Source organism: Tamandua tetradactyla, chromosome 18, assembly GCF_023851605.1.
Source record: "Tamandua tetradactyla isolate mTamTet1 chromosome 18, mTamTet1.pri, whole genome shotgun sequence".
NCBI classification, from domain to species: Eukaryota; Metazoa; Chordata; class Mammalia; order Pilosa; family Myrmecophagidae; genus Tamandua; species Tamandua tetradactyla.
In genome coordinates this window covers 30,766,353-30,788,160 of record NC_135344.1, presented here as the reverse complement: position 1 = coordinate 30,788,160, position 21,808 = coordinate 30,766,353, and positions in this window count along the sequence as shown.

Genomic DNA, 21,808 nt, shown 5'->3' with positions numbered 1-21,808 from the left:
CCCCAAATGTAGGCAGTGGGTAGTTCTCTCCCCAGGGGTGTGATTTGATGGCCTCAGCAAGGGTTATCTGTTCATATCTTTCTCCTTTCTGCAAGTGCCATGATGCCTCACATTCCACCATTTAAGATGGAATCCTTGCTCTGCCTAGATATATTTCCAGGAAAGTAATTTTGTTGATATGTTTTGGGGTTGTTTATCCTGGGACTATGGCAACCCAGGAGTCCTGGAAAGATGCTAGAGGGAAAGACAAGATACAGAAAGCACAAATGGAAGGAGAGGAATTGAGCATAAATTTCGACGAATTTGCAGTTTTGATAAAGATGTTACTGAGAGTGTATTCTGAGAAGTTTCATGGGAGGGGATAGAAGAAGCAGTCAACCAACCACCCAGTGAAAAACTCCACTCACTAGTCTAATAGCATGAATTTGAAATTGTTTCGGAGTCTGCACACAGTTTTTGAGGCTGTATCTGGAAGTGCCGATTGTAGATCTCACTTGCCACTAAAGGCGATTTCTAATTGTATAGAAAGCAAACTGTCACCAGCAAAGCGTTTCACAATTGTCAGGACCTATGCCCCCTCATTTAATTGAATGTGTAAATTGTTTCTCAGTTACTTTTAAAGGCTCAAATGTCAGTTTTGTGGAATCCATCTGGCCCTCTCCATGAATATTTTTATGGAGCATTTTAGAAAGAGCTGCTAAATGTCTAAGAAAGGATAGTTCTGAACATAATACTAAAACCATTTCCCACTGAGAGCTTAGTGACTGTGGCCATCCTTTCATGTCTCATTGCCTCAGTCTCTCCATGAGCCAATTTACCTCCCAGGGATCCTGTGAGTATTACAAACACACCCTTGGGCAGAAGTAGGCAATCTTAATGCCAAGAGCATCCAGTAAGTCTTGTAATTTTGTGCCTCTAAATGTGTACATGTGTGTAGTGGTGGGAGTTATCTTTTTTTCTGAGCAGGCAAAACTTTTAAGTCTCAAAAAAGCAGGCCCTGTGTTCCAAGCTAATCCCAATGTCCTCTTCCCTCCATTATACAAGAAGAGCTCTAAAACTAATACTTAAACAACGTTTTAAACTGAAAAGGATATTGCACTAAACTTGTAAGAGTTTTGAGTGCCCTGATTTTAAAAAGAGGAAAACTATGCACAGAGAATTACATGACTTTCCCAAGATCACTGATTTAGGACATGGTGGACGTTAGATTAGAGCAAAAGGCTTGTGTCACAACATTCATTCATCTAACATCAAGTCTAGTGTTATACCTTCAAAATAAATCCAGAATCTACTTCTTCCCACCGCTTCCACCACTATCACCATGTGCCAAACTGCCATTCCTTCTTGCCTGCATTTTTGCAGTAGCCTCTTACAGTCTTCACTTTTTCAACCCATGCCCATTTTATAGTCTCTAATCTACTTAGCAGAATGATGCCTTTTGATCTGTTAGGTTATACCTTTCTATGCTTATAATCTGCCAGTGGTGTTTTAATTCACTCAGATTATATGCCAAAGTTTATTAGACAAACTGGAACAGCCTACATAATGTAATCTCATCTTTTACTTTTCTCTGCCTTTTTACTTCAGTGCAGCCACATTCACTTTGCTGCTTTTTGAACTTGCTAGGAATATACTCACCTCAGGGCCTTTGCAATTCCTGTTCCCTCTGCCTGTAACACCCATTTCCTGGCAGCTGCCTGTCTTTTTCCATAATTTCCCTGAATGTCTCAGGTCTTCCTTTACCACCCCATATAAAATAATACCTCCCAAATCTTTCATACTCATCCTCATTATTCTATCAAAATTTTATCTATAGCATTTATACCCTTAGGACATATATATTTATATGTGTTTTTTTTTGTCTGTCTGTCTCTCTCTGCAAGAATGTAAGTTCTGTAAGATAAGATCTAAGACTATCTTCTTTACTCTTATATCCCCAGTGCTTTGAGAAGTGTCCAATATGTAGCAGGCACTTGATTACAATTAACTGACTGAATGACTCCATTTCTATATATCTAATGGGAAGTAAAAATAATGCCATTGCTTTGCTTTATGTAGGATATTTTTGGAGTCAGATCCTAGAAGTGAAAGTGCCATATATAGACTCTAAACTTCTATACAAAAATGTGAGATGGGTTATCATCTTTATCTCTGGTCTAAGGTGATCATAGGTTAGAACTGTATCTTAGTTTCAGGAGAGTGGGGTGGCATGCTCCTGTATAACTTTGGGGTATACTTGTGGTAGCGCTAATTAAAAATGTTAGAATTTGGGGGTTTAAAAGACTTACAAATTTCCTTAGTACAACAACTTGCTTGATATTTTTTTTTTTTTTTTTTTTTTTTTTTTTTTTTTTTTTAAAGGAAAGACAGAGAGAAGGAAGGAAGGATAGAAGGAAGGAAGGAAGGAAGAAAGGGAAACATTTTTAAACATTTTCTTGTTTTATTGTATTCTGTTTCTCCGTTTTTGTTACATGGGGTGGGGCCGGGAATCGAACCGAGGTCCTCCGGCATAGCAGGCAAGCACTTTGCCCGCTGAGCCACCGCGGCCCGCCCAACTTGCTTGATATTTTAATGTGTTTCACTGTATTCCTGAAATTTGTCCTCTGCTTAAATGTTCCAATGGAGCTCATTAAATTCTTCTTCAAGGCAACTCATTCTGCTGATGGATATTTTAGTTATTAGAAAATGATAAGTATACACCTCTTTTCTGTGATATCCACACATTGTTTTTTTGAACCCTCTGGAATCCATCCTGAAATATTTTCTGTCCCTCCCAGTCATTCCATTGGTTCATATTGGCTTGGGACGTATCCCATCCTTACCCAGGGCCCTTGAAAATCTGGAAGGTGTTGCTGTCTGAATATACTAGACCATTCTGACAAGAATGGCAGTGATCATGTAAGCTACAGTTCAGGGAAAAAACGTATGCCAGCTGCTTCCCACCAGGGTTCCCATTAGCTTGTCATTTCCCTCTGCTACTTTGCTGCTTCCATGACAGGGACATACCAGCTATCAACCATTTCCTCCAGGTCCTGATTTAGAGCCAATGTCTCTCTTCAAGTTCTCCTAATTGTACCCAGTTGTTCACTTTTCTGTTTCTTTGCCCTCACGTTTGTGTCCTCATTTTCTCTGCTAACTCCCTCCCCCATAATTATTTTCAGGAGGAAATTATGGTTCACTTTCTGACAGTGACCTGGTCTTACAGTGACTTTCTTGACTCTTCGATTAAGTGGATATGTTGCCTTGGGCAAGTCATGTCTTCTTTTAGTGCCTAGTTCCATTAACTTCCAGGTTTTGGCTGTTCCCTGTGGTTTCCAGTAATAGTATTAAGACCTATCCTGATTCATTTGGTTTATACCTTATTTGAATTAACCTCACCTAAAGTTACTATTTATATTGAGTTCACACCCACAGGAATGGATTAAAATTAGGATCATGTTTTTTGGGGGAACATAGCTCCAAGTCACCACAGATATATAAGATAAGGACCTCATTAACTTTTAGAATTAAATTCTACTTGGATGAATCAAAAAAGGGAAAAGTGGCGGGTGATGCTGGTTATCTGTATAAGAAGTCTTAATTTTCTCTTGGAATCAGATAACCTGGTTCTGAAGCTGAGCTCCCGTTTTACTAACTAGGTGGAAAATACTAACTAGGTGGAAAAAAGGGAGAGTTATTTAATCTCTCAATTCCTTATTTCCTTATTTGAAAATAGATATGATAATAAAATTACTCTATATTGTTTGGATACATTTTTTTGATACATGAGGATAAATGAGATAATGCATAAGCAAAGGGCCCTGTACAAAGTAAGTGCTCAACAAATGGTAGCTCTTAGTACTGTTGTAGGTGTCCTTAATTCCTTCCCATTTTACAGAGTCTGTCTTGCCTCCCTTTGCATTTGTTCTCCTTCTCTACTTGTGTTTTTAGTGTTGCATACCACTGTGTTGACTATCTCAGTGTCCTAAAGTTCTAAGACCTTTTCAGGATGGGAGAGAGAGGACAACACTTGATTTGTGATTTTGGAAGCCATTTAATAAAGTTGTTGGAATCATGAACTTGGGGATTGGAGGGATTGTTCTCTAGATATGATGATAACTTAGGGTAATATTAATGATGTAAACAGAAAAAAATCAAATCCAAATAAATGTTATAATGATACTCATTTTAAGAAAAAGCCTTTGAAGTAAACAACAATAGAAATTTTATTTGGGGAAGAAGAATTGAATTGGCTCTAAGCAGAGGCATGACTCTTTTGTGAGGCAGCAAGGAGATTTCTCCTTTTATGATTTAAGACATGCTACCAAAGAATAGATGGAAAATGCTTTAATGCTAAAGGCATGACACTCATGGCCCTGGGTATGGCCTCATAGCACTTTGACTGAAGAAGAGCAAAGGAAACCACAAAATTGAAATTTAGACACACCTAGTATTCTTCTGACCAGTGGCATGCACACTAGAAATAAAATATTCTGTTTGCTGGCCATGGTACTTCATGCTTGAAAATTGTACTGCCTTCTACAAGCTCACAGTATCTCACTCTGTCCTGGTGGAGGGGACAAATGCCACACTCGGCAATCGCTCTTCCTCCCTTACATATCCACAGTTTCTGTGAGGTAAGTGGATTGACAAGAGTAGGAAGACCTGCTGCAGGAAGAACTTCACACTCCCACTTACAGGGGGCGTGGGGCGAAACCCACCTATTCCATTATATCCTTAAGTCAGTGTTAAGTACCCATGGGTTCCTTTTCCTTTTGTCTTGTGAGAAGGCAGAATGCCCATTCAAGAGGAACGAGAAGGTAGTCAGACTCCTTGCTTTCCTTGCCTCAGAATATTTGACATAGGCAATAAAACCTGCAACTTCCGTGAACCAAAATTCAACTCACAAAAGCCTGTTCAAGAGTCCAATCACTTTGTATATTGGACATATAACCTTTGTCCTGTGGATTCTGGTCCCAGACAGGGATAAAGGGCACTTATAGTCAAGATGAGTTATGTAATTAGCTAGTGGGCAGGTTTAGGAGTAGTTGTAGCTAATTGGAGAATACAATAATTGAGTTGGAAATCCTGGCTTTAAGCCCTAGCTTCACTTCTACTAGCTGTGTGGCCTCGAACAATAAACTACATTTTAGTGCACTAATGTCCCAGTTTCTAGATGGTTATATAACACTGTGAAAAGTCTTTGATACAATCAACCCCACAAACTATGAAGAATTATACGTTATAATAATATTTATTAAAATTTCCAGCAGGGTATGGGTGTTAGAACTAAGGGGAACTCCTGGATTATTACTTACAGTGAGATAAATGATTCCTCTAATCTTGAGTAGTGCAGATCTATCCTATTGATCCGCTTCCTGGATCAATTTATTGACTAACTTATCAAATATTTCCTAAATGTCCACTAACTTCCAGGCATGATGTTAAACCCTTGGATTATGATGGTGTATAGGACATATTACTGTCTTGTCCTTATGAAGTGATAGACCTCAAAGGACCAGCCCTTCAAACTGCTTCATAATTTTTAGGGTCATATGTCAAATAGCTCCTTTAAAGTGGAGTCATTTACCTACTTCCTGAATGGATATTCATTAGAAGTCTCATAGAAGGTTTTTCTATATGTTTTGGTCACTTGCTTCTGTATGTTTTGACACTGTACAGTGTCACTTCCACCATACTCTATTGGTCCAAGTAGTTCACAAGCCTACTCTGAGTCAAAAGGAAGGAAAGAGCCCCTGCATCTTGATCTTGTGGTCTTGAGTGGAAAGTTCATGCAGGATGGGGTATATTGTGTCCATATTTTGAAAATATATACTCTTCGAATCATATCTTTCTGAATAGGTTCTATTATATTCCATATTACAGATGATAAAATTGAGACTGAAGTTATTTATTTTTTTGTGTATAAAACTTGACAATGAAATTAAGCAATAGGACTGTATCTGTAACATTTCCTCATGATTCATAGGGATTCTGTGTTGGTTATTAATATTAATTACACTGGAACTCAAAGACTTAACAAATATTTGAGTGAGTGAAAGAATGGATGAATGAATGAATGAATGAACACAAAATGATGAGTCTTATTCTTCTCCAGATTGCAGACAGTTTTAAAACATGGTTTTCAGGCTTTGTAATAACTACCCCTAGATGAAAAGACTCAGTTCTGTACATAAACTCATGTGAAAAGCAGGCTTAGGACAACTGGGGTGCAGAAACTGGTTCATACTAACTTGAGGGAGGCAATTGTTAGAAATTTAGAAATTCTGATGAACTGATATTTAAACTGTTAGAAGCTTGAAATCATCCATAATGAGAGTTTGTACACCACGCAAATTGGCAATTGCTATAAACACAAGCTCTTTTCTTTTTGAGGGCCATTTTGCCAGCATAGCACTGGACCATAGTGGGTAAAATTCTTTACATGGCTAGGGTGACATGACTACCACAATTGCATAGAAGGATTCCATATTGGGACAGTTACAAATTGTGTTTTTGGGTGCTTGCAGACCTCATTACGTCTTTTTTTATATCAAATATAAGCTTTGGTCTTAATATGCAAGTTAGTTTTAGTAGTGGTTCATTTGAAAAAATATTCAATGAAACAATAGTTATACTCTCAAAATATGAGGAAGGCTCGACTGTCCCTAGAGGGGAACAGAAAGACATAAACTAAAGGTGGCATTGAGATTTTGTGAATCCATCCATACACCATGAGGGAAGATGAAATGCCCAAGTTTTCTATCTGGGTTAGATCACATCTGAATTTCTTAAGCTTGATGTAGAGTCAGCATTCTTGAGGGCAGCCTAAATTGAAATGAACATGAACAATATTTTGTTCAGAGTCTCAGGGTTACATAAAAAACATCTTCTAGACACACAATTATATAGTGGTCTGAAAGGTCAAAGAATGAATCATTCATGAAATGCCGAAATTCTGTTATTATACTATTGAACTGAACACACTGTTATATATTTAAAGGGACAATGATGTAGGCAAATTTTATTCTTCTTTTGAGTCCTCTATTTTTTGGGAATTCAAATCATACATTTCTAAGTAATCTTCTCAGGTCTAAATGGTAAATATTTTTCTGAATAGATTAAATAGCTAGGAGCTGGTGGATAGGAGAGCTTTATACCATTTCCACAAAGAAATTTTCATTTCCATGAAGAGGAATTATTCATTGAGTCCATATTTAACATTTTCATCTATAAAATTTCAACATGTTTTTGTCCTGAATTCTGGCAGTGAATGATTTACTTCCTTATGATTCATATTTTGGTATACAAGGTCACTGGTGTACAGTATTCAGGCTGTGGATCATAGGTTCAAAAAAAGGGGCTGAACATAATCTTGCAGTAATACATCCTGGACAAGATTAGTATAGTTTTCATAATGGTCACCTCTGTGCTCCATTAGAGTAATTTCAACAATTGTTATTTTGTCCTTGTCATCCTTTCTGTCTTACCTTCTTCCTCTTTTCCCTTCCTTTCCTTCTTTCCCTTCTCTCCTATTCCTCCTCTCTCTTTTCTCTCTGTCCAGCCACCTGCATACCCATCATTTATTCTTTTGTTCAACAATTAAGATTTATACTACAGATATTATGGTACTTTAAATCTAAATATATCAAGGACATCTTCTAAACATTCTCCTATTTAACTCCATTAGTATTATCATACTTTATGAAAATTAACAATAATTTCCCAATATCATCTAATATCCAATCCATATTCAAGTTTCTCCAGTTGTCCAAAAATATCCTTTATAGATTATTTTCAAACCAAAATCTAATCAAGGGAAGAATTTGGGGAAGATGGCAGAGTTGGAAGCTCTGGGAATTAATCCTTCAACCAAAACAGGAATTGAATTGATGGGAAATATTTGAATCAATTATTTTGAAATTCCAGAGTCTAACGGAATAATGTGCAGCATCTAAGGAAGAGCTGGAGGAAGAGCCTGGTAAATGGCAGTAAACATTGGTGAATCTCATCCTTGTTGCAGTAGCTATTATCCCCTATACCCCAGCCTTGTGGCAGGTAGCAGTGGGGACTTCAATCCTACCTCCTGGTCAACTTGCTAGTGTCACATAGGACATGAAGACCTGGTTCTCCAAACTCTAGAGATGTGTAATCTGTCATTGACTGCTGCTTTTGATCAACTACTTCAGATGGCTGGGGGATGACTCTGAAGGCAGTTGTTGCTCCAATCCCATCAGACAAAAGCAGCAGAGGTCTCAGACAGTACCATTCCTTAAAAGTATGGACAACAGTTAAAGGGCTACAGTAAATGGGCAAGTGCTGAATCAAGAAAAAGAACTTCAAAAGCCATAGGAAAACCTTCTGGAGATTTCATTGACTCCTTCCCCATCTCCTGCTCAGTGCAGTGCATAGCAGAGCCAAGCCTATGTTTCCATTTTGGGTCTCTTTCCCTATTCTGATAGCAGCAGAGTAATCCCTATGAAGAGCCAGTATATCAGAGCCAATCAGTCAGGAGGCAACCTGAAAGACTCACCTAGGAAACTCCTCTTGGATACACCTGCAAGCAGAAGTAACTTGGAAAAACAAAAGCAGTGTAAGAAACAAGTCAATGCAATCTGGGGCAAAAGCTTACAAACTTTATGTCATACAGTAGAGTACCTAGGAGAGGGAAAATGTCTATTTCACAGGAAGTAGATGGCACATTTGAATTCCTGTAAATAAGATATTTCCTAAGGGCACAAGAAATCACAAGTCCAGGAAGAAGCACAGGCTCAGAAAAAAAAACATGGAAGATCTGTACTTTTCATTCTTTTCAATCTGATCTTCTTTTTAAGAGGCTTAACTCTGAAGGAGAGCCCCAGCCAATGCAGAGCCAATTTGCAAAAACTGTGAACATTGTCTTGCATTGGTTTGTTTGGTTTTATTAATTCCTGGCACTCAAGGAAATCTCTGTTATAACATTAACTGGATATAAACTCAAGGAAAAGACATCTCAGGTACTAAATCCCAGAGATAACACTTTAAAATACTAAAATTTACAGTCATATCTAAAAGATTACAAGACAAATAAGCAGGAGATGGTGGCCCCACTCAAAGGAACACAATGAAAATCCAGAATACATCAGTGAAGAAGACTACACTGTGAAGGAGACCATACCGAGCAAAGACCTAGAAAAACAAAATCCCCAGTATATACAAGGAGATAAAGGAAAATACAGAAAAAGAGCTAAAGGATATCAGGAAAGCAATGAGTAGACAATATAAGAGTCTCAAAAGAAATTCTAAAAAGGAACCAACAAAATAATGGAATTCAAGAACACAATAACTCAAATGAAAGAAATTCCCTAGAGTGTTTCAAAAGGAGATTGGAGCTGACAGAAAAAAGAATAAGTGAACTTTAATACAAGACATTTGAAATGACTCAGGCTAAGGAGAAGAAAATAAATGTATTTTAAAAACTCAAAGTAGATTGAGACCTATAAGACATCATGAAATATACCAATATATGCATTATGGGAGTCAAAGAAGATGAAGAAAGAGAAAAAGAGGCAGAAAGAATATTTTAAAGATTATTAGCAGAAAACTAACCAAACTTAGGAAAAGATGGATATGTACATCCATAGTACAAAACACACAGAACAGGATAAACTCAAAGAGAAACATGCCCAGACACACCTTAATCCCTCTTGAGTGCAAAGGATGAGAAGAGTATTATGAAAGCTGCAAGAGAAAAGCAGCACCTTATATATAAGGGAGTCCCAATAAGATTGAGTACCTATTACTCATCAAGAACCATGGAGGCAAGAAGGCAGTGAAATATTTACAGTGCTAAAAGAAAACAATTACCAAACAAGAATTTTATATCCAGTAGGACTGTAGTTTCAAAACTGAGGGTGAGATTAAGATATTCCCAGATAAACAAAAGCTGAGGAGTTTATCACGTCTAAATCTGCTCTTCAAGCAATGACACAGAGAATTCTTTGGATTAGAAATAAAGGACAGTAGACAATGGATTGAAGTGAAAGAAAAAGAGGGAGAAGGAAAGGGAGGAAGAGACTTCGAGTAAAGGCACCATTGAGTCAACTATAAATGCCAGTACAATTGTATTGTGTTTTTTGTTTTGCAGTTCCACTTTTTTCCTTCTGCTAGGTTCAAAAATTCAAATACATAAACATAATGATAATTCTATGGTCTGGAAAATACAATGTATATAGATATAATATGAACCATTGCAATGAAAAGGTGAGGTGACAGAGCAGTTTGGAAACAGTGTATGTGTATGCTGTTGGAGTTAAGTTGGTATCAAACCAAAGATGATTGTTATAGATTTAGTATGTTAAGTTCTAGCCCTATTGTAACCATGAAGAAAACATACAGAAAATAAATACAGGAAGAAATGAGAAGAGACTAAAAATGGCAAATCAAATAAACATGAAAGTAGGCATTAATGGAAGAACTGAATCGAGTCTTACAGAGACTGTAGCAAAAATGGCAGAGAAAAGTCCTGCATTATTAATTGCGACTTTAAATGTAAATGGATTAAACTCTCCAGTCAAAAGGCAGAGATTGGCCAAATGGATAAAACAGCATGACCCAACTACATTGCTTCTAAGAAACTCATGTTAGATTAAAAGATACAAATAGACTGAAAGTGAAAGGATGGAAAAAATATACCACACAAGTAGTAAACAAAAGAGAACTGGACTAGCTGTCACATCAGGTAAAATAGACTTTAGTTAAAAACTGTTATGAGGGACAATGAAGTTCACTATATGCTGTTTAAAAGGGGTTAATTAAACAAGAAGACTAACTTTATAAATATATATGCCTTAATGGCAGAGCCCCAAAATATATGAAGCAAATATTAAAAGATTTGAAGGTAGAAATAGTTGATTCTACATTAATAGTAGGAACTTGAGTACTCCATTTTCAATAATGGATAGACCATCTAGATAGAAGATCAATGAGGAAATAGACTTGAACAATACTCTAAACCAACTAGACCTAACAGATAAATATAAAACACTTCAACTAACAGCAGCTAAATACACATTCTTCTCTAGTGCACATGGATCATTCTGCAAGATAGACAATATTTTAGTACATGAACAAGTCTAAAACTCAAAATGTTGTGATAATGTAATGTATTTTCTTCAACCACAATGGAATGAAGCTAGAAATCAATAACTGAGGGACAACGAGAGAAATCAAAACATAAGAAAATTAAGCAATACACATTTAAACAGTCAATGGGTCAAAGAAAAAATCATAAGGCAAATTATGAAATAACTTCAAATGAAAGACAATTGGAACACATGTTCACACTTAAGGGATACAGCAAGGGCAGTACTAAGGGAGAAATTTATAGTATAGAGTGCTTACATTAAAAAAGAAGAAAAAAACCAGAGACCAACCTCCCAACTAGAGGATCTATAAAAATAAAAATAAACTGTACCCAAAGTGAGAAAAAAGAAGGAAATTGTAAAAATCAAAGTGGAGATAAATGAAATAGAGAATTAGAAACCAACAGAGAGGTGTTTGCCCATGCAAAAACAACAATAGCAACAGCAACAACAAAAAACAATAGAGAAACTCAACAAAGCTAAAAGTTTGTTCTTTGAAAGGATCAATAAAATCAACAAGCCTTTAGCCAGACTGATAATGAGAAAAGGAGGGTACAAATAATCACAATCATAAATGAAAAGGGGCAAATTACTACCTAACTCACAGAAATAAAGAATTATAAGAGGATACTATGAACAACTGTGTGCCAACAAATTAGGTAACCTAGATGAAATGGCCACATTTTTAGAAAAAGACAAACTACACTAACTCAAGATGAAATAAAGGATCTCAGCAGACTAATAACAGTAAGAGGCCAATTAAGTAATAAGAAACCTCCTGACAAAGAAAAACCCAGGACTAGATAGCTTCACTGGTGAATTTTACCAAACATTCCAAAAAGAATTAACATGAATCCTGCTGAAACTCTATAAAAAATTGAAGAGGATGGAACACTTCCTAACTCTTACTCTATGAGGCCAATATCACCCTAATGTCAAAGCCAGATAAAGATGCCACAAGAAAACCATAGGCTAATATCAAAATCATCAAAAAAAAAAAAAAAAAAAAAAAAAGACTAGCAAACCAATCCAAAAACACAGTAAAAGATTTACGCACTGTGATCAAATTGGATTTATCCCTGTTATGCAAGGGTAGTTTGATATAAGAAAATCAAATAATGCAATATACCACACTGATAAGACTAAGGGGAAAAACATGATCATCTAAATTAACACAGAAAAGGCATTTGACAAAATCTAGTATGACTTCTTGATAAAAACAGTTAGAAAACTACAAATAAAAGGGAACTTACTCAATATGATAAAAGGTATGTATGAAAACCCCAAAGCTAATATCAAATTCAATGCTATAAGACTGTAAGCTTTCCCTCTAAGATATGGATCAAAAGAAGGATGCCCACTGTCACCAGTTATTCAACACTGTACTGGAAATTATAGCAATATTGCAATCAGGCAAGAAAAGAAAGAAGGCATCTGAATTATAAAGGAATAAGTAAAACTTTCCCTGTCTGCATATATGGCATGATTCTATAGATAGAACGTTCAAAAGTCCACAATAAAGCTACATGAGCTAATAAATAAATTCAGCAAAGTAGAAAGGTACAAAATCAATACTCAAAAATTAATGATATTTCTATATACTATAATGAACAATATGAAGAGGAAATAAAAACAAAATTCCATTTAAGATGGCAAGTAAAATAATCAGATTTCTATGAGTAAATTTAACCAAGATTGTAAAGGATTTTATAAATAGAAAACTATAAAACATTGTTTTTAAAAGAGCAAAGAGCTAAATGAATATATTTCATATTCATGGATTTGAAAACTAAATATTGCCAAGATGTCTGTTCTACCCAAAGCACTGAACAGATTCAATGCCATCCCAATAAAAATTCCAACAACTTTCTTTGCAGAAATGGAAATGCCAATTATTAAATTTATATGGAAGGGTAAGGGGCCCTAAGCAGCCAAAAACAAACTTTAAAAGAATGAAGTTGGAGGACCTACAAATCTCAATTTAAAAACATATTACAGGGTGGGCCACGGTGGCTCAGCAGGTAAGAGTGCTTGCCTGCCATGCCCGAGGACCTGGGTTTGATTCCTGGTGCCTGCCCATGTAAAGAAAAACATATTACAAAGTTGCAGTGGTCAAAACTGCATGGTACTGGCAGTAGAACAGGAATATAGGCCAATGGAATGTATTTTATTTTGTCAGCTGCCAGAATGCAATATACCAGAAATGGAATGGCTTTTAAAAGGGGATTTATTAAGTTGAAAATTTACAGTTCTAAAGTTGTGAAAATGTCCAAAGTAAGACATCCAGAAAAAGATAACTCCAAAGAAAGAGCTGATGAAGTTCGGGATTTCTCTCTCAGCTGGGAGGGCACATGGTGACATTTGCTAGCTTTCTCTCCTCATTTCATATGGCTTCCCCAGGGATGTTTTCCTTCTGGATCTCCAAAGGTCTCTTGCTGTGGGCACTGTTGGTTCTAAAACTTTTTCCAAAATGGTTCCCTCTTAAAGGGCTCCAGTAAGCAACCCCATGGTTGAGAGATGTCTTCATGGAAACCATCTAATCAAAAGTTACCAACCACAATTGGGTGAGTCACATCTCTATGGAAACAATATAAAAAGAGATCTCACCCAGCAATATTGAATGAATATTAAAGGGCATGGCTTTTCTGGGTACATAATAGCTTCAAACTGGTATAGAAAAGAAATGAGAGTACAGAAATAGACCCTCATATCCATAACCAATTGATTTTTGATAAGGGTGCCAAATCCACTCAATTTAGAAAGAATAGCCTCCAACAAATAGTGCTCAGAAAACTGGATATCCATGTGCTAAAGAAGGAAGGAGCCATTGGGAATAATTTTTAAATTTCCCCAAAGTTAAACTACTTGTCAAAGTAGACTCATCCCTCATGAGAAATCCATGGACTTCGCAGGGACATAGACTTTATCCATTGTTTGTGCCAAGGTTCTTGGTTACGTACCACAAGTCAAAGGTGCCCTAAGATCATATATATCTCACACAATATATAAAAATGAACTCAAAATGGATCAAAGACCTGAATATAAAAAAGCAGGACTATATACAACTCCTAAAAGAAAATATAGGAGAATATCTTCAGGAACCTTGTGTTCAGCAGTAATTTCTTAGTCTTTACACCCAAAGTACAAGCAACAAAAGAAAAAATAGATCAATAGGACTTCATCAAAATTTAAAAATTCTTTACATCGAAGGAATTCATCATTATGGTAAAAAGATAACCTATAAAATAGAAAATATTTGGAAAACATGTATCTGTTAAGGGTTTAATATCTAGAACTTATAAAGAAACCCTATAACTCAACAAGAAAAAGACAACTCAGTTAAAAATGGGGAAAAGATTTGAATAGACATCTCTACAATAAAGATATACAAATGGCCAAAAAATACATGAAAAGATGCTTAATATCATTAGCTATTAGGTAAATGCAAATCAAAGCCACAATGAGATACTTTTTCATACCTGCTAGAAGAGCTACTATAAAAATAATGGAAAAAAAAGTTGAAGATGACACAGAAAAATAAGTACACCCATTCACTGTTAGTGGGAATGTAAGATGGTTTAGCTACCTTGGAAAATAGTTTGGCAGTTCTTCAGAAATTTACATATAGAATTATTATATGACCTTGGCAATCCTGCTTCTAGCATTATACCTACAAGAATCAAAAGTGGGGGCTTGAATAGGTACTTACACACCGATGTGGTTTTATATCATGGTGGTTTTATTCATAATTGCCAAAAGATGTAAGCAACCCTATAGATTGCCAAAAATGTTATCAATTCAACAGATGAATGGATAAACAAAATGTGACTTGTACATAGAATGAAATATTATTCTGCTGTGAAACAGAACAATGTTCTGATACATGCAATGACGTGGATGAACACTGAAGACATCACGTTGAGTTAAATAAGCCAGACATAAAGGGACAAATATTTATCATCTCACTTACATGAAAAAATTAGAATAAATAAATCCTTAGAGTCAGAAACTGGAATACAGGTTGCCAGGAACTGGGCTAGGGGTAGGGAATGGGGAATTAATACTTAATTGGTAAAGAATTTTTGTTTGGGGTGATGGAAAAATTTTGGTGATGGTAGCATAACATTGTGCATATAATTAACAACACTACATGTGAATATGGTTATGAAGGGAAATTTTAAGTTGTTTATAAATTACAAGAATAAAAATTTTAAGGAAAAACAACCGTAGGACTGTACGATGCAAACAGTGAACCCAAATGTCAACCATGGACTATATGTAATATTGCAATAATATTCTCTTATCAGATGTGACAAAGGTATCACACTACTGAAATATGTTAATAATGGGAATGGGTTTATGGGAATTCTGTATTTAATGCATGATTTTTCTATAAACCTACAATTTCTCTAATAAAAAAAGTTCAGTCTGGATTCACAGATTGCATGTCCTTGTGTATTTCAGCTGAGAAAACAAACTCAGAAAGATTAACATCATATGGCTAATTACGTGGCACAGCTTGGATTTAAACCTAGGGCTGACTGGTTCCAAGGTCTGTGTTCACTTAATTCATGGCATGTTGAGAGTTTCCAGTGATCACAAAGGGGAGAATGGCCAACTATACCTGGAACCGTGTCTTTGTGCGTTACACTTTTAGGTTAAGTTTTGAGTGGCCAAGATCCTCCATGCCAAAAATAGGTTTTAGCCTGAAGGTATGTCAGGGCTGGAAGAACATAGAGCACATGTGAAAATTCCCAGCTTTTTAGAGACCTGAACAAATGAGAATATTTGCTGTGGTGCTGGAGGATTATTTCAGTTCTCTGCCCTAGGATGGATCCTTTTTGGCCTCAAATGGTCAATTTGCATTAGTGCCATTTATAACCTTGGAGAAAGGATTATCTTTTCTACTGTGAGTCCCTCTCTCTGACTCACCAATTGTGTCTCACTGGATAACCTGGGGTTGACATCAGCTAAGTAGAGATTAATTTTATTAGTATCAAGCATTCCTATTTGTTGGGTTCTGTTTCTTCATGACCAAGTTCCTTTATGGAGCAGAACCAGAGAGTCAAGCAGAGCTATTGGGAATAATTTTTAAATTTCCCCAAAGTTAAACTACTTGTCAAAGTATACTCATACCTCATGAGAAATCCATGGACTTCTCAGGGAAATAGATTTTATCCATTGTTTGTGCCAAGGTTCTTGGTTACGTACCACAAGTCAAAGGTGCCCTAAGATCTGGCATCCATCTCATAGCTTCAACTCTACTGGTGAAGCCATGCATCTCTCTACAGCTTTAAAAAAATTTTTCTGGGACTTAGGTTGCTGAGGCTCAAAGTCATATCTCCATTTTCACCTCTCAGTTTCAAACTCCCCCTAGTCTCAAACTTCCTCCAAAAAAATAATCTTAATTCATGATAACGTCTATGAGAAATTATGGCCTTTCACTATTGTTTACACTTAAAAATATGAGCTTAGTATGCCAGAGACCCGGGTTCGAGTCCTGGTGCCTGCCCATGCAAAAAAAAAAGTGAGCTTAATGCTTCTTTTTTTTAAAACTTTTTTAATAAATTAAAAAATATATATGACAACAAAGAAACACAAACATTCTTAACATATGATCATTCTGTTCTATATATATAATCAGTAATTCACAATATCATCACATAGTTGCATATTTATCATCACGATCATTTTTTAGAACATTTGCATCAATTCAGAAAAAGAAATAAAAAGACAACAGAAAAAAATTCATACATACCATACCCCTTACCCCTCCCTTTCATTGATCACTAGCATTTCGATATAAGTTTATTTTAACATTTGTTCCCCCTATGATTTATTTTTATTCCCTATGTTTTACTTGTCTGTTGATAAGGTAGATAAAAGAAACATCAGACACAAAGTTTTCACAATCACACAGTCACATTGTGAAAGCTATGTCATTATACAACCATCTTCAAGAAACATGGCTACTGGAACACAGCTCTACATTTTCAGGCAGTTCCCTCCAGCCTCTCCATTACATCTTAACTAACAAGGTGATATCTATTTAATGCGTAAGAATAACCTCTAGGATATCCTCCTGACTCTGTTTGGAATCTCTCAGCCATTAACATTTTATTTTGTCTCATTTTGCTCTTCCCTTTCTTGGTCGAGAAGATTTTCTAAATCCCTTGATGCTGAGTCTCAGTTCATTCTAGGGGTTTTCTCAATCCCTTGATGCTGAGTCTCAGCTCATTCTAGGATTTCTGCCCCACATTGCCAGGAAGGTCCACACCCCTGGGAATCATGTCCCATGTAGACAGGGGGAGGGCAGTGAATTTGCTTGTTGTGTTGGCTGGAGAGAGAGGCCACATCTGAGCAACAGAAGAGGTTCTCTTGGGGGTGACTCTTAGGCCTAATTTTAAGTAGGCTTGACCTATCCTTTATGGGGTTAAGTTTCATATGAACAAACCCCAAGATTGGGGGCTCAGCCTATTGCTTTGGTTGTCCACACTACTTGTGAGAATATCAGGAATTCAACTTGGGGAAGTTGTTTCCCCCTGCCTCACCAATCCCCGAAGAGGACTTTGCAAATTCTTTTTTATTCACTGTTCAAGTCACTCTGGGATTTATCGGGGCATCACTCTGGACAAACCAACAAAATCTCATGCTCTACTCAAGGTTCCATGTACTTATAGTGTTCAATTAAGCTGTCTGCATAAGTTATATTAGGAAATGCACTGGTCAAAATATAAATTTTGTACCAAATAAACAGTTTTTGCTTTAGTTGCACACATAAGTCAAAAATTTAAAATATTAATTACTATCAATTTTCAATACCCTGCAGTAATGACATTCCTATATTCTTCTTCATGCAAAAACAATTTTTAAAATTTGTACATTTAGTTACTATCATTATATACTATAGGCATTCCTAGATTATACCATCTCAGTCTTTATCGTCTATCTTTCTTTCTGATTTCATTTGTGCCCCCAGCCCTCCTCCCTCTATCATTCTCACATTCGGAAATGGATAGCAGAATACTGCCTAAGTGCAATACAATTATGTTAAAACAGTGAATGAAGCTGAATGTGAATTTAGTGCATCTTAAGGTTTACCACCTTCCTCACAGGCTTGTGATGTTAAAAATACAGACTGATTTCAAGTCCTGGCACCACCGCTAACCTCCTAATTGGATGCAGATGCAGAAATCCTTGGTCTGAAGAAGTCTTTAGGGGCAAACAAGGCCTTGGATTATTCTCTCTCCTTTGGGGACTGAGAATGTCCTCTCTTAATTGTCAGAGTGGTGCTATGGTCATCCGCCATTCCCAATATTTAGATACTAGTGAGAGAAACCTTTGGTAGCAACTCTCTCACAAAAATAAATAGTACTTCATTTAGGCCTTTTTGAGCCAGTATGTTAACCTTGACAGGACAATGTGGAAATAAAATCAGGCCATAAGTAAATAATAGATACCTAAGTTAGTACCTTCTTATAATAGAAATAGAAATATTGGGCTTTCCACTAGTTATTATAATAGGTTTCTGGGAAATCTTGACCCCTATAAGGGTATATAAGGCTCCACTTTTTGGAATTCCCATTGGTCCATGCAGCAAAAAGCTGTCAGCGTTTAGATAAGTGAGGTGATAAAGGAGTTAACCGAACCGGAAGCTGGCAAAGTGAGATGCTGACAGATGGTATTGTCAAATAGAGGTATAATTGCCTTTAAAAAATCTCTTCAAAAGAGTTCCTCAAGCTTTAGGTAACTTAGATGACATTTAGCAGGCTCTGGAAATCGCTTAAATGGGTATAGAAATAAAAGAATTGCAGAAGAAAATGCCACCATCTGAATTTGTCTCGAGTCTCATTGAGTCAAGACATCTGAAGTGCTTGTTAATACTTAGCAACTATTTACAGCCCATAGAATAGAATGTGTCCTTGTGGCATTAGGTTTAGCTCCTTTTGTCTTGAAGATCATTTGTGGCAGTCTAGAGAACTTAATTGATTTAGTGCTCTAAAATCTGAAGTCTGTGGGGAAAGAAAAAGTATAATTATCTTAATTCAAATATAGACAAACTCACTGGCACTTTTAGAGAAGGTAATTAATGCAATTGACAACTACAGGAAAAATAAACATTTATTTTTCTTTTCATTTTAGAGTTTTCACTGTACTGAATGTAGCACAGCAAGCATTATATATAAAGTGCTTTCATAACATTTAGAGGCATTGAATATCTCAATGGGGGATCTACAATTTTTTTTGAGAGAAATAGAAGATACATGAAAGACCTGAGAGGTATATTCATAAAAAATTTTATCTAAGACAAAGCTGCAATTATTAAATTTAACTTCTTGTTTTACAGGTAAGGAAAATGAAATCCAAAGAGGAGCTAGAACTAAAACTTTTACTTGGCCTCAAGAATGTAAACACTTTGCAATTATTCAAAAATTTGAAAGTATTTAAATGGTCAAATATATCTTTTCAGAGAGGCAGACGGCTAGGTCTTACTACAACCCTGAAAGCAAGCCAAGCACGGGCTGTAAAATTCAGACAGGCAGGGCAGTGATGAGTGTGTGGTTTGGAGTCTATCTTGGGATCAAGCCCTGGCTCTACTCCTTATTAACATAAAATGACTTCACCTCTCTAGCATTGTTTCTTTATTTTGTCACATGTACATTCTCCACTAGGGAACAAGAGCTTTCTTGCAATGGTGGAAATTATTACATGTTGAAGAGGGGGTAACTTTGTTTGCAAACTCTTGGGGCCATGGCTTTAATTCTTCAGCCGTGGCTTGCCACAGGCTCTACCCAGCATTTTGACTTATGCCAAATATTTTGAGTTACCACTGAACTACTAGGTTGTAAGTAACAAAGCTACTTACCATTTGAGTCTGGACCAACTGAAGAATTTTTTCTTCCTATAGGACGGTGTTACTCAAACTGTGATCTCTGCACCAAACAGCATCAATACCAGATGGAAATTTATTAGAAATGAAAATTATTGATCTGTGCTTTACACCTACTGAATGAGAAACTCTAGGTGGAGGGCCCATAAATCTTTTAACAAGCCTTCTAGGTGGTTGTAATGTATGTCAGCATCTGAACATCACTGCTTTAGGGTGTATTCAAACTTTTAGTATCACCTGGTAAATGCATTAGAAAAGCACATTCAGATGTGATATATTTTGTCACCATGATCCAGAGTGGCATTGTGCCTCTTTCTTAGAAGTAGGAGATGCGTGGTTTGGCTATTTGTCCTTTTCAGAGAGTGTTGATTGACATGGACAAGAACACTCCCCCAGATAGTTCACTGAAATAGCAGAACACTGTATTTTCATGGGATTATCTTCTACCTGCTAGGCTATATATATTTTGCTAAGGCATTAAGGGGGACTGTTACTTTCTGTTTCTCTAGCTTCTTACAGCAGGAAGGCATTAACTTATTGGACAAGCATGCTTCCTGTGGGATGTAAGATGATGAGTGTTCCTGCAAACTAAATTGTGGCACAGACCCAGATAGTTGATATAACCCTGAGAGATGGTGAAAGTGATCCGCCTTCTGCCTTTTCCATGAGAAGCCAAACTGCTTATAGTTACTTCTTAGGTCCTGCCACCCAGTATTCTATTCAGCCTATGCTGCCTCTAGATATATGACAGCAGGGATCTTGGTATTTACTCTGAAATAAGAAAGCCATTATTAACTGTAACAACTCTCCCTAGCATCCTTGACGTATAGGAAATAATACTGGAGTGATTTCCAGAATCCTGGTGTTCTCCATATCAGAATACTTTTCAATACATTTTTAAAAGAAAATGTCCTTGGAATCCCCTCCTATAGGAAGGATAATTGGCTCACACATAATAAATTCACTCCAACATTCCTATCTCTCCAAATTCTGTATTTCTTTTTTTATACTATATATTAAAGAACTCCAGGCATCTCAAGTTCACTTACCTTCAACCACTGTTGAATCCAGGTTTTGATCAATCAACTGAGCATATAATTAGAGACACTCCTAGTTGCTTATGCCAACACATTGACTTTATTATTCCTGATATCTTCATCAGTATTGACGCATTCACACTAATTTCAACATCAGCTTTCTCCTTCTTGGTATAATGTCTGTAGAATAAATTCCTGCACATGTTCTCCAGGTTTGTCCAATATAATGTATCAGTAGTCAACAATTTTCTGTTTATGGTTAGGCCTTCTTTTCTAAAGCAAAATTTTCATTTTATCTCCTGTGGCATTTCAATTCTGTGTTTGGATGTTGTCATGGTCAGGTTCATGTGTCAACTTGACCAAGTGGTGGTACCTGTTTGTCTGGTTGGGCAAGTGCTGGACTGTCTGGTGCAATGAGGACATTTCGTAGAATTAAGTCATGATCATGTCAGCTGCATCCACAGCTGATTCCATTTGTAATCAGTTAAGGGGAGTGTCTTCTGCTATGAGTGATGCTTAATCTAATTACTGGAAGCCTTTTAAGGAGGATTTAGAAGAGACAGGCTCTCTTCCTGCTTTGGCCAGCGAGCCTCTCCTGTGGAGTTGATCCAGACCCTCCATTGGAATTGTTGGCTTCACAGCCTATCCTATAGATTTTGGATTCTGTGTTCCCATGGTTATGTGAGACACTTTTATAAATTTTACATTTGTGAGTGTTTCCTGTTGATTCTGTTTCTCTCAAGAACCCTAACACAACTTGGTACCAGGAGTGGTTCTTA